This window comes from Orcinus orca, chromosome 4, assembly GCF_937001465.1.
Source record: "Orcinus orca chromosome 4, mOrcOrc1.1, whole genome shotgun sequence".
Classification (NCBI taxonomy): Eukaryota; Metazoa; Chordata; class Mammalia; order Artiodactyla; family Delphinidae; genus Orcinus; species Orcinus orca.
Window position 1 is genome coordinate 103,667,600 of NC_064562.1, and position 14,644 is coordinate 103,682,243.

Consider the following 14,644-nt stretch of genomic DNA (forward strand, 5'->3'; position numbering starts at 1 on the left):
TGGTAGGAATTTGGCTTACCTCCTACCACGGAAGAAGCACACCATCATCCAGGCCATATCCAGGCTTTGCTGCCACCCACTGAGCCACCAAAGCCACATGTTTGCCACGGGACTGATGCCATTAAACAGAGCTAAATTTAAACTGGAGGGGGCTTCTGTTGTAGCTATTTCCTTGGATTACTTTTACTCTTTCTAATTTAGGCATGACAAAGGAGAGAAGCTCCAGCATCCCTCCTTAATTCAACTTAGTCTCAGGTCAAAGGGAAATAAACCAACCATTTAAAAATGTCTCCTCTTGAGAAGGCAAAGGAAAAGGCTATGGAAAATGGTGAGCTGAGTTCATTCTGGTCAAAATATAAGAAAGACCCCAAAATGACCCCTTCAATAAATATTCTCTCCCCTTCTTCCTATATCTATTTGCCCTTCCACAATATCACCCCATCCCTCTGCCATCCTGGCCCCATTAAAGCAGGATCCTATGCTCATGCAACAGTCAACTATTAACTGATAAGGCTTAACAACTCCCAGTAGGTATTTGCATTTTAATAGAGAATTATTGAAGGCCAAAAAACTTTCAGAGTCCGAAAGAACAAAGCATCGAGTTAGAGACTGTGAGGTAGATATTTGGGAGAGCAGAAAATTGTCCAGATTACTCTCAAGCTTAACATGTTTATTTTGTCCCCTTCACAAGGGACATTTGTCAAACCCCCTTCCTGTGTTCTCCCCTCTGATCCCCACTCCCATCCCATCTCTACAAACACATTAGCTATGGGGTACCTGAGAGAGAGAGCCGTCTTTTATTTAGTGAAAATTCTGATAAACCATTCTGGTTATGGAAGGCTAGCACTCAGGGTGGGGGGGAGTGAATTGGTTGGCTTAGGAAGATATAAAGAGAGTGTGGCTGGGCTGGAGGCTATCCTCTAAAATGGAGGAAATAAGAAAAAAGAGATGTAAAAAAGAAACAAATGGAGAATATGGGGATAGAGCATGTCTTCATATGGAAGACTGGCCAGTAAGAAGTTCATGGTACAAGAAAGACCAATGGACTCAATAGGGATATTTAATGTTTAATTTTAAGTTGGGGTGTGTATGTATGCATATGCACTTGCATGTGCTACACTGAGTTAAAAGCAGCCCCCATACCCTCAAAATTTCAGTAAAAGTTTGCTATGCCTGTGTCAACATGCAATTTTAGGGAAGTGCATGTGCTTGAGTAAGCAGTACTGGCTGCAATCCCAGATAAAGCCCGAAACAAATGAACCTGAACACAACACGTCTTCATTTTTCACCCTGGCCACAATGAGGACACGGCATTTGAAACACATGGCCTCCAAGGTCAAGGACCTGCATGATGTTAAGAATGACACCGATCGCGCAATGTGGAAAAGGAACAGCATAGAGGACGTAGAATGGAGAATGAGAATCAAACGGAAGCAGGAAACTGAAGCCAGAGGTGACTGGGAGGAACTTAAAAGTCACAGAGAATAGTATGGTTTGTTGGGAGGGATGCTGATTTCTGGCAAAAGTGAGATAGGAATTTGAGTTGATCTTTAAATCTTTAAAGACAAGGCGATTGCAGGCTGAGAGAATCGGGGACATCTAGATCGCTGACATTTAGTCACTCTGAGATAGGGGTACCTGCCCTTCCCCCAGTGGTATTTCCAATATGTGCCTGTTTCAATCTTCTGGCCATCTTTAGCATGGACATGGAAAGAATAAATTAATTTTCCAGGAAAAATGGGAAGTCAAGTCCCATTGTTTCCGCTCTTAGACAAAAGACCATGAAAAGGCACAGGCTAACAAGCCGTTGGGCCTGAGATGAAAACAGCAGCAGCATCCTTGAGTGGTGATGCTAGGGTTGTTCTCAGTAATGGGACACAGGATGGGCCACAGCACCACCCAATGGGGAACTCTGCTTTCAGGCCAGGTCCCAAGTAAAAAGAGACTCTTCCCACCAAAGGGGTGCAAAATCCTGCTCACACGATTACAGATAGTGTTTGGGAAACAGCAACTAGACCACAGAGAGGGAGAGAAGTGCATGGTTAGCACCCTCAAAGGTGCAGCCACAATATAAATGCTAATGTGAAAACTATGCAGGACTTCAAAGGGATCTGCCTGGCTGCAGAAACCACGCCTGACACAGGTCAACTTGAGAGAACTCATGGCCAACAGAGAGAGGGCTCAGAATAGAGACAGAGTCACAGGCCCAAGAACCTAGACCAAAAATTTACAAAAAGGACAGGAGAGAGGACAAGCCTCCCTAGACAATATACATAGAGGGGATTTTGAACATTGTGGATGCCAATGCCAAGAACTTTCTGCAAATAGCAATGAGGGCACAGGAGTGGCTGCCCTAAGATCTATTCTTCATTCTCCTCCTGCTCTGCTCTATATCCCACAAGGTGTCTGTGTTAAGAGGGTGAGAGATGGGCTGACCCTGCAGCTGCATTTCCCAGGCTCCCTGGGCTCAGCCACGGGGAGGCAGTCGTGGGAGACTGGAGCTGGAGGAGGGAGAAGCAGGGACTTCCTCTAGCAAGGGCTGTGTCTGAGCTGCCAGCTCCTGCCAGCTAGGCCTGTGGCGGTTCCTGTGTCTCCAGGTGACCCCGGCCCCTGGGCTCCAGCAGTGCTGCCTTCCCCCTTTGTCCCTCCAGCTCAGAGGCAGCAGTGGTTTTCTGCTGTTGCAAATCTCTGGGCCGCCTCGATCTCCCATTTGTCTTCTTAACATTCCCATCACCCATGTAACCAATTCCCCACATTAAGCTCCCTCTGTTTTAAATATCCAGAAGGTTTCCGCTGTCCTGGTTAGAACCTGGCCAATATAGTCCTGAAATAGGAAATATCATCATGCAGAACAATAGGGGGATGAGATGTTGTGGGCATAACCGTGAAGAAGTGGAACACAGGCCGAGGACCTACACCCCATTGGTTAAGGACCCCATCCCAACCTAGAGAGAGGGTACTGGAAGGTAACCCTGGAAGAAGGCTGGTTATGCTTAAGCAAACATTTAGTGAAGTGTTTGAACACAGTTTTCATTCCAGTGTGTGGATTCAGTGATTCTCCCCCAATCTTTTTGTAATGTTAATGAATGTGGGCTCTATGAGATCAAAATTTTTGATATGGAAATAATTTTACTCACAGAAAAGTGGCAAACATAAGAACAGGACAAAGGACACCCATGAGCCCTATCCCCAGATTGACATACTGCTGGCATTTTATTCATGTGCATAATAATTTACTCCCTCTCATATATAAAACTTACGTGATTATTTTAATTGTACAACCATACTATATAATTACATAATACTTTTCTGAACATTTGAGAGTAGGTTGCCTACATCATGGCCTGTTACCCCTAATTACTTCAGTGTGTATTTCCTAAGAATTGGGATATTCTAAATCACCATAACACAGTTATCAACTTCAGTGAACTTAACTCTTATCTAACGTGTTTAGGGTATTCCAACTGATAATTGACCCAATGATGTCAATTGATCTAATATTGTTCTTTATAGCACTTTTTTCCCAGCTCAGCCTTTCTTTGTATTTTATGACACTGACACTTTTGAAGACTATAATGCTTCTCTCTCTCCCTCTCTCTCTTTCAATAGAACTTTCCTCATTTGGGATTGGTCTGATATTTCCTCATAGTTATATTCAGGTTAGGCATTCCCGACCAGAATACATCATTGATGTGTCCTTCTCAATGAATGACATTTGAAAGCACACACCATCCCTCTGCCCCTCATGGGTGATATCAATCTTTATCATCTGGTCGAGATGTTGTGCGATTTCTGCACTGAATAGTTACTGTTCTTTCCTTTGCAAATGGTGACCAGTCTCTAGAGAGACACTTAAGGCCATGCAGATCTCCTGCTCCTTGTGAAAATTACCTCCTAGATTTAATCTATTGGTGATTCTTGCCTAAGCCAATCTTTATTATGATAGTAATAAAATGGTAATTTCCCACTTCAGCACTCCCTGTCCATTGACTGGTGAGAATTTGGCATTTTACTATAAGCAAGAGCCTTCCCTTCTCCCTTGTTTGTTTGTTTATCTACCTATTATTACACTGTTTTCCTTAATTATTTGATATTCACATTATCCCAGATTTTGCTGGTGGGAACCCTTTCAAGCAGGCTCTTGGGTCCTCCCTACATGCACTCATCATTTTTTTAAGCACTTCCTTACACTCTAGTATTTATTAGAAGATGTCTGAGGCTCATCTTGTACTTCCCAGGGGAGGGATTTTTGTATGTTTTGTTCATTGGTATCTCTAGTACTGAGAACCACGCCTGATCATAATAGGTGCTCAATAAATATATGTTGATTGATCGAATAAGGTTCTGAATTAAAACCCTCTTCAGGTACTAAGACAGATAACTGGGCTGGACAAAACCTAAATGTTAAAGTTAAGATTTTGGTGGCCAAAAGCCTTTGAAAATGTTTAAACCCTGTAACCTACTAATTCTATTTCTAGGAATCATTCCTAAAAGGAATAATCTGAAATTAATATAAAATGCGATTGCACAATGATATGAATATAGTATTATTTGCACAAGGAAAATTTAGACACAACGTCCAGAACTGGGGGAATGGTTAGGTAAATCTATGCCACATTCTCATGCTGTCATATAAAGCAGCCATTAGAAGTTAGATTTCTGGAAATTTATTAATAATGTTATAAAATGCTTTTGCTCTGATATCAAGTGGAAAAGAAGCGTCCAAAACTGAATAAATAGTATACCTGAAACATATTAAAATACACATACAAGAAAAATCAGAAGAAAATATAGAAAAATTTTAGGAGGAATTGCCTCTGTGTGGTAGGATTATGTGTTTTTCTTCTTTGTACTTTCTTTTGCATTTCCAATTTTTCTACAATGTGCCTGCATTTCTTTTATAACTAGAAAAGTTAAGTTTTTGAGAAGCAAAAAAACATCAATGTGCCTAATGAGAATAAGCTAAGCGGTATCCCTCATGTTTGCTTTGTGCGCTACATGTTTCAAAACCAGTCCCATGTTCTGAAAAGCACTTCAGACCAAACAAAATAGACGAGTGTAGAACACTTTCAAGACATTATCAAATGAGATCCTTTACCTGGAACACTGCACCAGGCTTCTTCTATCTGTCAACATCTTTTCCGTCCTTCAAGGTGTCTTCCTTTGACTTCTTGCAAAAGCAGACCCTAAGACAAGGGTTTGGGTGCAGGTATCTTCCTTGAAAGAGGAGAGTGATAAGGTGTGTATTAATGAGCAGTTGACTACTGAGAGTAACCTGGGGCTCAGTTCCCAAGGGGGTCATCTGAGGAATTTGAAAATGTGCCACAGAATTATTCCACCCAGGATGGGGAAGCTGGGGTATGGATTCCTCAGCTCCTATCTCTTGGTGGCTGAGGGTTGCCTCTGGGGGCATTAACTCTGACACTTGCAGGCTCCCCTGCAAGGAGACAGAGCAAACTTTGATGACCCTGGAAAAAGCCTCAAGCAGAGAAGCAGAGAGTCCCTTGAGGTGAGAAGCTGGCAGGCTGTCCCCCACAGCTGCTGTGAGCTCAAGGTCCTGGTATGAACTGGGGTGAGGCATCAACAGCACCTGCTACAGTGTCCCAGTTCTGATTTATCCCCACACCAAAGAAGATTTCAAGTCTGTCATAAAAACATCAATCTCTTCCTTCATCTGTACTTCCATAGCCCTTTTCTTTATGATGCCAGTACTTTCTGCGTGAGCTTAGGTACCTCTTTATGCATCAGTTTCTTCATCTGTAAAATGGGGATGATACTAGTTCCTGTGGTAGATTACAAAAATGTCTACTACGATTCTTTACTGCTCTGGCATCCATGCCCTTCACAGAATAACTCTGCAGCTCCTCTCTTTAAGAGGTGGAGCCTCTACCCCATTCCCTGAATCTAGGTTACCCTTGTAAATTTGCTTTGGCCAAGTGCAGATGAAGCAGAATTGACTGTGTGCCAGTTTCGAGATTCGTCCTCTAGAGGTTTGTGTGCTTCCACGTGCTTCTTGGAATCCTGCCTCTGCCATGAGAATAAGCAAGAGCTAGCCTGCTGGAGGAGGAAAGACAGAGTAAAATGGAAGCAAAGTGTCTCATCTGAGACCTTCTCAGACCAGCCAGTCCCCAGCCACCCAGATGCATGGGAGAACTCAGCCAAGGTGCCTCTGCCAACAGCCCGCTGCCCCAGAAGCAGAAGCTGCCAGCCAATGCTCAGACTTGTGAGCAAAAATAAATGTTGTTGCGTGCCACTGAGGTTTTATGGTTGCTACACAGCCTTATTATGGTAACAGATAACTGATACAGCACTGATTTCCCTAAGGATTAAAGATATATGTAAACACTGCAGGATTTTGCACAGGGCCAGGACCATGATACCCTTTCCTCAAATGTTAATTATTACTGTTATAAAACTATCGCACCATCACAGTGTGCCATGTTTTCAGATTATTTATATATATGTCGGTTTCTCTTACTAAACTAGGGGCTCCTGGATGATAGGAAACCAGATCCAATTCATCCCTGATGACATAGTTCCCTACACTCAGGAACCCATAATTTAGTAGGGGGACAGATGTGTGCAGAAAGTCGGCTGTGGGGACTAGAGGTAGCAAAAGTCCACAAGTGCTGAACGCAGAGCTGAGCACGGAGAAGATGCCCAATGATGAAAAAATAAATAACGAAAACCAAGCATCCCCAACGTCAGGGCATTTTTACGCAAGGTGAGATTTGTAAGGACTGGGCCAGCCCTCACCTCCACCTCACAGAAGCACAGCCAAGGCAATGATGAGCTTATTTGGTGGTTTTACAGCTAAATATGGCTGCGGCTCATGCTTTCAAGCTCTGTCTTCCTCCAGAGACCAACCATCACATGATGAAAAAACTAATTAGAGCAAGCATGATGCCCAGAATAAGCAGCCTATTAAGGAAAGTTGAGTCGAATGCAAAAAGACATCTATTATAAATATATTCTCAATAAGTATTTACTTGTGTGTGTGTGTGTGTTTCCCCCAACCTTTCTAAGGGAGTTTATTGTTTGAGAAAAGTCCTGGGAAAAAATAAGAATATTTTTACGATTTGACTCCTGGTCCCCAGAGAGCTCCTCTCTGAGGCTAGCAGGCCGCATGGAGCCAAGTCCCAGCAGGAACACGCAGAGAGCACACGCTGAGCCTGGAGAGCAGGTTAACACAGCCTCAGACAGATTCATCTTCATTGCATGTCCTCGACAGCCTCTCAACTTAGGTCAAGTCCATGGCGAACCAAAGGATTTTATTAGAGGCAGGGAGAAGTGGTGGAGAGCACGTGGACTAACTCAGATTCCATTCCCAATTCCATGACCCACAAGCCCGGGGACCTTGACCTAGTTACTTAATTTCTCTGAGTCTCAATTCCCTCATCTGTAAAATAGGGATAATAAGAGTCACCTTGCTGGGTAGGTATGAAGAACAGAGAAGGCACACGAAGTGTCTGGCTCTTTGTGGCAGGAGCTTAGGGGCAGGATAGCCTCATGGTTAAGCAATTGGGCTGGAGAGCCAGATGGCCTGTGTTTATTCCAGCACTGCCACTTGCTAAGGGTCCTCAACCTCTCTGTGCATCAGATTATATAAAATTTGTAAAGTGGGGGAAATTACCGCTAGCTCTTAAGGTTGTCATGAGGATTAATTGAGTTTGAATATGTAAAGTCCTTAGAACAGTATCTGGTACATGGCAAGTACTCAGTGTTAGCTACTATTGTTCTTCAAATCGAGTTATTAATAGAAATCTCTGATGGCAAAAGACCTCCTAATCATTTCACTTTAGTCCAGATATCAGCTGCAATAAATACATTAGCTCCTACGCACAAATGGCAAGAGTGGATTTAAGCAAATCATAACTTAGTGAGTCACAATTCCTGTTTATAAGCAGAGAAACACAATTCAATTTTATAGGCAGCTGGGCTGCTAATTAAGAAGAAGCCCTTAATTACAGCACCTGATGTAGGAGATCTGTCTTGTGCTCACTCGCCTTATTTTGCCCACCTCTTCTCCCTCTATCTATCGTTCATCTATTTCTCTGCATTTTATTTATTTCCCTGTCTCCTCAGAGGAGAGGGTAGGTCAGTTGTCTAGAGACCTAAATTCTAAAACTGCTCCCTGGCTCTGGAACTCACACATCTCTGCTTGAAGTAAGAACGGTGCTCAACTCACCAAGCTGGGGCTCTGAGGATAATGCAGGCAGATGTGAAGCAGCCACAGGAGTTTGGGGGAGCTGAGAAAATGGCCCATAGGGTTGACCCAAGGGAAATGAAAACCTATGTCCATATGAAAATCTGTATGCAGATATTTATAGTGCCTTGATTCATAATCACCCAAACCTGGAAACAACCCAAATGTCCTTTAACTGTGAATGGATAAACAAACCGTGGTACATGCACACAATTGAATACTGTTCAGCTATAACAAAGAACAAGCCACCGGTACAGGCACATCATGGGTGCATCGCAAATGCATTAGCTGAGTAAAAGGAGGCAGACTCAAAAGGCTACATAGTGTAATGTTTCATTAATACAACTTTCTGAAAAAGGCAAAACTATAGAGCCCGAAAACAGATCAGTGATTGCCGGGGCATGGGGATGGGGGAGGGGAGTCAGCATCAAAGGGCCTTAGGGAATTTGGAGAAGGACTGGGAATGTTCTATACCTTGATTGTGGTGATTACACAGCACATGTGTTTGTCAAAACTCATAGAACTCTTCTTTGGAGAAATGTCTATTTAGGTCTTCTGCCCATTTTTGGATTGGGTTGTCTGCTTTTTTGTTATTGAGCTGCTTGTAAATTTTGGAGATTAATCCTTTGTCAGTTGATTCATTTGCAAATATTTTCTCCCATTCTGAGGGTTGTCTTTTGGTCTTGTTTATGGTGTCCTTTGCTGTGCAAAAGCTTTTAAGTTTCATTAGGTCCCATTTGTTTATTTTTGTTTTTATTTCCATTTCTCTAGGAGGTGGGTCAAAAAGGATCTTGCTGTGATTTATGTCACAGAGTGTTCTGCCTATGTTTTCCTCTAAGAGTTTGATAGTTTCTGGCCTTACATTTAGGTCTTTAATCCATTCTGAGCTTATTTTTGTGTATGGTGTTAGGGAGTGTTCTAATCTCATACTTTTACATGTACCTGTCCAGTTTTCCCAGCACCACTTATTGAAGAGGCTATCCTTTCTCCACTGTATATTCCTGCCTCCTTTATCAAAGATAAGGTGACCATATGTGTGTGGGTTTATCTCTGGGCTTTCTATCCTGTTCCATTGATCTATATTTCTGTTTTTGTGCCAGTACCATACTGTCTTGATTACTGTAGCTTTGTAGTATAGTCTGAAGTCAGGGAGCCTGATTCCTCCAGCTCCGTTTTTCATTCTCAAGATTGCTTTGGCTATTTGGGGTCTTTTGTGTTTCCAAGATATACAGATTGCCAACAAGCACATGAAAGAATGCTCAACATCATTAATCATTAGAGAAATGGAAATCAAAACTACAATGAGATATCATCTCACACCAGTCAGAATGGCCATCATCAAAAAATCTAGAAACAGGGCTTCCCTGGTGGCGCAGTGGTTGGGAGTCCGCCTGCCGATGCAGGGGACACGGGTTCGTGCTCCGGTCCGGGAAGATCCCACATGCCGTGGAGTGGCTGCACCCTTGAGCCATGGCCGCTGAGCCTGCGCGTCCGGAGCCTGTGCTCCGCAATGGGAGAGGCCACAACAGTGAGAGGCCCGCATACTGCAAAAAAAAAAAAAAAAAAAAAAAAAAAATCTAGAAACAATAAATGCTGGAGAGGGTGTGGAGAAAAGGGAACACTCTTGCACTGCTGGTGGGAATGTGAATTGGTACAGCCACTATGGAGAACAGTATGGAGGTTCCTTAAAAAACTACAAATAGAGCTACCATACGACCCAGCAATCCCACTACTGGGCATATAGCCTGAGAAAACCATAATTCCAAAAGAGTCATGTACCAAAATGTTCATTGCAGCTCTATTTACAATAGCCAGGAGATGGAAGCAACCTAAGTGCCCATCAACGGATGAATGGATAAAGAAGATGTGGCACATGTATACAATGGACTATTACTCAGCCATAAAAAGAAACGAAATTGAGTTATTTGTAGTGAGGTGGATGGACCTAGAGTCTGTCATACAGAGTGAAGTAAGTCAGAAAGAGAAAGACAAATACCGTATGCTAACACATATATATGGAATCTAAGAAAAAAAAAATGTCATGAAGAACCTAGGGGTAAGATGGGAATAAATACACAGACCTACTAGAGAATGGACTTGAGGATATGGGGAGGGGGAAGGGTAAGCTGTGACATAGTGAGAGAGTGGCATGGACATATCTACACTACCAAATGTAAAATAGATAGCTAGTGGGAAGCAGCTGCATGGCACAGGGAGATCAGCTCTGTGCTTTGTGACCACCTAGAGGGGTCAGATAGGGAGGGTGGGAGGGAGGGAGACGCAAGAGGGAAGAGATATGGGAACATATGTATATGTATAACTGATTCACTTTGTTATAAAGTAGAAACTAACACACCATTGTAAAGCAATTATACTCCAATAAAGATGTAAAAAAAAAAAAAACCCCAAAAACTCATAGAACTCTACATCAGAATAGGTACATTTTCCTGCATGTAAATTACACCTCAGTAAACCTAACTTTACATTTAAATGGTCCATTGGGACCATGAAGCAGCAGATTAAAGGACCTTGGCACTTTCCAACGTCAAACAAATAACTGCTATTTTTTCCTGCCTTATATTTTTATTTTATGCATTTCTTGACATCCTTGTTAGCCGTTGAAATATGCATTTTTGAAAGCAGGGGGCAATTAATCTCATCAAATATAATAACTTTAGGATAAAAAAAAGTCTTTTCCAAATTAAATTAGCCTTGCAGGAAGAATCAGATATGAATTCCATTGGGCAAAACATGTTAACAGCCGCTACCCGTGTCAGATGATGCATAGGATGGGATGTGTGTGTTTCAGACTCCGGAGAAGAGGGGACAGCTTGTTTTGCCCAAATGATTCTTATCTGACCTCAATGCACAATGAACTCAGGGAAGCTGTTCTTACAAAATTAGGGCACAGTTGAATATAGACACGTGCCAGATGGGTATTCCCAGAAGAACAGCTTTGTCCAAGTGAAAGAATGACAACGTAGATAATGATCCGAGAATTCACAGTTTGAGATCCCTCAAACTGCCCAGGATCTAGCGTTGCAGAACGAGACCTAGGTTTCACAGTTCATCACAGAAGTGTAAACGAGGGTGGATTGATTGTCGTGAGCTTTTTCCACCATTGAAGTGATTTTTGTCAGCTTAAAACACACCGCACTAATGAATCATTAGTGCCAGCTTTTCATAGAACATGAGAGTGCCAGAAAAACTATCAGTGGATAAAGGAGTAACCTGAGTCTGGGTGGGGCGGGGACCGGCACAGTGACAAGAGCCAATGAGTAGTGAGTATTTGCTGAGCCCGGACCTACATGACCTGGTCTCGTTCCATCACGACCTCCAAGGAAGACGTTGCTATCACCACTTTACAGACAGGGGATGAGAGCTTAAAGAAGGTGAAGCCACTTGCTCTTAACCATTTTATATTTTCAAATGCAAATGTTCCGTGACTCCACAGTGAGTGGAAATGGTGATTTCTGAAGTAAATTCAGACAGAGGTGGGTTGAAGCAAGAGACAGAAAATAAAATCATAAAGAAGTGGGCAATAACGTGCTGGTAAGTGTTTAACAACTGGCTCTGGGGTAGGGAGGGCTGGGTTATAGCTACTCTACCATGGCCAAGTTGAAACTATCCATGTGAAATCAACCTGACAATTCAACAGTTAACCATCCTGAGAGTTGCTAGTGGGGAAATCTGGGGTGAAAAGTATCAGCTCAGAGAAAGCCTCAAGAAGACCCTGAGTGAACCGGAACGTGGGGATGGGAACAGCAGAATAGGAAAGAGACAGAAGGATGTGGAGGAAATAATAAAGGAAGACAGAATTCAGGGCACAGATCTGAGACCTGCTGAGGAAGATGGAGGTCCACTGGGTGTTTAAAGAAGCCACAGAAGCCCCAAATCTGTCCATGGCCCTCTGCCCCATGGCCCCTGAGGTTAAGCTAGGGGGTACTGGGGAACTGAGCAGAAGCCTCTGTTTGAGGAAAGGCCAGGAACACAGTGACCCCTGGTCAGGGTTTACAGAAGGGATCTGTGGAACAGAAAATGGGCTGAGTTGCTGAGAAGAAGAAATGCTGATTTCTGGTGACCACATTATCAAACTTGCTCAGATGTCCGAGCATAAAGTAGCAACGATCATGAGTTCCTCTGATGGGCAATACCACGCATATCACACACTAGGCACTGCGCCACTTCTAAAGGAAAACTCCATCATTTCTTGCTGCTCATAGATCTTTCTTCTGAATACGTGATGCCAACAGTTCCTCCTATCATGTAGTTTCTGACTCTTGCTGATAGATTCTGACCTTACTTTTCATCCTCCCACTTGCAGCCTCACCATGCCCTTCAGGCTTGATGGGCATATAGTCTTCCCCCCTATACATGGGGCTTCCTGTTGGAGTCTCCCCACATCCACACTCATGGCAGTTTTAAAACAATGCTGCAAAAAAAAAAACCGAAAAAAAAAACAAACCAAAAAAAAACAATGCTGCAAAATCTTTGACACTCCTTCCTTCCAGAGGTGGGATCTGTATCCCTGCCTCTTGAATCTGGGTAGGCTTGGACCAATAGAACAGGGTGGAAGGGCCACTATATGGTTCTGAGACTGGGTCATAAACAGCCATGCAGCCCTGGGCTGCCTAGTAAGAAAACCAATTATCCTGAGGCCACCTTGAGAGAAAAACCACACATAGGCTCTCCAGCGGAGAGTCCCAGCTGAGCTGAGCCTTTCATCTGACTCACCAAGCCAACAGACATGTGAGTAAAGCCGACTTGTACCCTCCTGGCCAGCCCAGCCTCCAGCCGAGTGTTGCTGAGTGATCTTACATGATGCCACATGGAGCACTTTTGCTGACCCCTGACTAAATTCCTCACACACAAAATCATGAGATATAATAAAATGATTGCCATGTGTTCAGGATAGTTCGTTATAAGCAATGGATAACTAGAACACCACACTCACTCCCAGGCTTTTCATGCTTCCCTCTTTGAAGAGCCTCTGGGCAAACAGTGCATCTAGTCCTAACCCCTGAACAGTTGAGAAGGTTCTTTGAATAGCACCATGAAATATTGCTTTACTTAATTCCATCATATGAACCAAGAACAATTTTAGTAGCCTAGATATGACATGAGTACGTGTGTGTAATAAAAATGCACAGCTTTCAGCACACTCTTCCTTGAAAAATCAATCTCTGGACTTACGGACTATCAGATATTTCTAAAATGTCCTGATAATATTTGTTTGCTACTTGTTTATTCACTTGTTTGTGAACTGGCGCTTATCAGAGAAGTAGAAGCAGCTTCCAAAGATTCATGGGCAATCTAAGCAAGAAAATTCTATCCATTTATGTGACTTTTCTCCTCTTGAACTGGAGAAAAACATTCTTCAAATTGAGGAACAAAACATGTCTAACACAATTCACAAAAAAAAGGAAGAATAAATTGAGAATCACCCCCTTCAAACCTATGTCAGTCCAACTAAATAACTGATACATGAACACGTATCAAATTAGTTACCCAATTAGTGTATAGTTTGCATTTTCTCATTCATTCCACAGTATTTATTGAGCACATAATACATACCAAGCACCATACTGGACTCTAGGAACACAGAGATGAAGTTGAAAAAATAGCAGAACTAAGGAGCTTATAGTCTTGTGAAGGACACAAACACATAAACAATACCTTAATTTTGTGATGATAAATGCAAATGTTTGTTAAATTTTGATATTTCTGGAATTGAAATGTGCCTTTACAATCAATGCCAATCTTTACTTTCCTACAAGCTGCCGGGCAGAAGAGTGAATTGTCACCAGCTGGGGTAACACAAGTGAGAAGGCTCGAGCACAGGAGTATTTAGTGATGCACAGTGAGTATGTTACCCTTTTCTCACCTTTATTTGCATCGGTGATAAAATTTTAACTAACTTTGGATTCCTAATTGTTGCTTAAGTGTCTTCCAAAAAATTATTTTATGATGAAGAATTAAAACAAACAAAATTGAACAAATTCCTCTCTTCAACAAGCAATGCCATTAAAGACAGTAGAAACGACCAAGTCTCTCAGTAATAGCTGATAGAACTTACAAACCTGGGAGAGGCAGATGTAACCAATTCACACACCATGAAGGATTATCACTCAGGCTTTAGAAGTCTCTCTGTTCAAAGCTTCCTCTCACTTAAAGAGAAACCATTTAGCTTCCAGCAATACATCATTTAATTAAATGGCAACCAAGACTGAGTTTAACCAAATAAGAAACAATGACAAACTTTGATAATCTTTAATATACTCCATACTTAATGATCTTAACTAAGGATGCTAAAGGGGTCACTATCACCAGCACAGATTACAAAATGATCATGATATAAACCATGATGCCATGCAAACTGCAGGTGATGAGATGTGATTCAGAAGGACCCTTAGATTCTCATTATGTTGAAGACTTAAA

At 42.4% G+C, this 14,644-nt stretch overlaps 1 long non-coding RNA gene across 2 annotated transcripts in view; it reads right to left on the reverse strand.

Annotated features, from left to right (window-relative positions):
* LOC117200063 (uncharacterized) overlaps positions 1-14,644 on the reverse strand; it is a 55,569-nt gene that overhangs the window by 6,379 nt on the left and 34,546 nt on the right. For both annotated transcript variants that reach the window (XR_004481492.2, XR_004481491.2), the window contains one exon: positions 5,099-5,217. This is a non-coding gene — a long non-coding RNA (uncharacterized LOC117200063). The remainder of the gene's footprint in view (positions 1-5,098; positions 5,218-14,644) is intronic.